This window comes from Dioscorea cayenensis, chromosome 9 (assembly GCF_009730915.1).
Source record: "Dioscorea cayenensis subsp. rotundata cultivar TDr96_F1 chromosome 9, TDr96_F1_v2_PseudoChromosome.rev07_lg8_w22 25.fasta, whole genome shotgun sequence".
In the NCBI taxonomy this organism is placed as follows: Eukaryota; Viridiplantae; Streptophyta; class Magnoliopsida; order Dioscoreales; family Dioscoreaceae; genus Dioscorea; species Dioscorea cayenensis.
The window spans coordinates 25663189-25665808 of NC_052479.1; positions in this window are offsets into that span (position 1 = coordinate 25663189).

Genomic DNA, 2620 nt, shown 5'->3' on the forward strand with positions numbered 1-2620 from the left:
CTTGACACAACTTGGTCATCCTCCTTGGAAGGAAATAACAAGCCAAAAAAGCCTCGACGAGCTATTTCCACATCGTGATCAAAGCACGGAGAAGGACTTGGACGCATTGCTTGGCTCTACCCTTCAAGGAAAATGGGAAAATACAAAGTCTAACAGTGTCGTCGAAGACATTACTCATCTTCAAGATATCACATATTTCAAGAAACCCTCTAATGTGACTATTTGTGTCTTTATCTGGCAAACAATGAAATTACACTAATTACTGGACTAGCTGTACGAACGTCGGCTTCAACTCAAACTTGTTTATGGCTATTGACGGGTGAATGATACTCGATTGTGAGCCAATTAATGTAGGCTGAGCGTAATAAGAAAGGGTCCTCTGCTGGTGTCCTTGGTCAGCCATGTTGCCTAAGTTTTATCCTTCAATTCGGACCTTGAGTGAACAAGTCTCAGTCAATAATACCATTCTCAATTGTGTTGCAATTATTCACTCAACATTACTCTCTGCTTCCATCAATCATATTGTATTGCCTTTCGGTAGCATGCACTATAATCAAACAAAATAGAAGAAAAATTAGAAAGAACAAAATAAAGAATGAAATAAAATAATAAAAAAAGAAAAATAAATGGCTAAAATGATGGAATACATGAAATATTATTAATATCTCAAATCCTCTACGGCAATGGAGCCAAAAACTTGATAAGGACGCAAGTGTATGTGTCGATTGTGTAATAGAGTGGCCAAAAGTAGGGCATTGATCCATAGGCAACATTGAGATTACTACTACTAATTCATATCCCAAAAATTAGCCAAAATGAAAATAGTGATGTGTGTGAAAAATAATAATAAGTGAAAACAAAGAAATCAAGTAGTAGATAAATTAGGGGAAGAAGGAATGCCCGGGCATACTTCCCTATAGGGCCCCATAATCGCTTTGTATTTTATGAAATCGCAATGTGGATTAACAAGCATTTATAAAGTAGATAATCCTCCTTGGGAAGAGATTATCCCTAATCCCATACAAAATAGAAATGTGATTTCACCTAAAATCTATTCCTATGATTGCAAAGATCATGGAAATAACTTTATAATCTACTAGGGAGGATTGAGGGAGGAGAATTCTCAACTCCAATGTACCCTATTGCTAGACTTACTCATAATCCCCTCCAATTGCGACAATTCTATGCTAGGTGGGTATTTTTACTCATCATAAAGCACATCGAATATGAAAACTAGGGTTTTTTGCCACAATAGCATACATGCAATACAAACATGCAATTAGATTCAAACAACATGGATTACAATTAAGAAACAAATAAATCCACAAGATCCACAACCAATGTCTAATAGAATAAAACCCTAGAGTTCAACTATGTCTAAATATCTACAAAATTAGCCCTCTATTAATGGAGGGTAAGCATTCAAATAATAAGACACGAAGACAATAAGTTACTCATCACGGTTTATCAATTTCAAAATTAAGAAGGCAAGGGTATGATGGAGCCTCAAATATGAGAGGAGAATATAATGGTTTGAAGACAATGATTTTAAATGAAAATTCCTTTGCATTTTATATCCACTGCTTTGCCCAGCAACTGCAATTAGTAGTTGTTTCAGTTGTCAAGAGTATTCTAGTTTTTCTTATTTTTTTTCATTATATGAGTATGATTGTGAATATTGTGGATGCTTCGTGTAAAAGAAGAGATGCATTACTTCAAACATACCACAAAAAATTGTAGAGAAATTGGAGATTGGTGATATTTTTTCAGAAAGAGGGAAGCATCAAGAGACAAATCTCGCAAGGCAAGGAGATCCTTGGTGGGGCTCTCATTTTACAACCTTAATTCATTTATTGACTATGTGGGAATTGGTTTTAGAGGTGTTACAAAATGTGTGCCAAAATGGGGCAGTTGCATATCAGAAAGGTATGACATCAAGTTTGATTAATAAAATGGAGAGTTTTAAATTTGCATTTAGTGACAAAAGTGTTGGAAATCATAAATGAGTTATCAAATGTTTTATAACAGAAAGATTGAAACATTTTTAATGCCATGGCCTTGATTGATACCGTGAAAGATAGTATTCATGATTTAAGAAATATGAGATATAATGTGTTACTAGAAGAGGTTAGCATCTTTTGTAATAGAATGTGTATTCCAGTGCTCGACATGAAAGATAAAAAAAAACCATTAGAGGTCGTTCTAGGTGCGAAGGGCAATGGATTATTTATTATTATCATTATCATGCTGAGATTTTTGTTGTAGTTATTGATTTAATTGCTATTGAGATGATTAATCCATTTAATGAAAGAAATACAGAGTTGCTAACTTGCATATTATGTCTTGATCCAAGAGACTCATTTTCCAGATTCCAACATAGTAGGCTACTTAACCTTGCTGAAATTAATTATGATGATTTTTTTGTGCAAGATCTTCAAATCCTAAAAGAGCAACTTCACACCTATGTTCATGATGTGATAAGAAATTTTAATTTTGTTGAATGTCATGATCTAGCAAGTCTTGCAACGAAACTAGTTGAAAGTCAAAAGCATTTGGTTTTTCCACTTGTTTATCGCCTTATTGAATTGGCTTTAATCTTACCGGTGGCAACGACATCAAT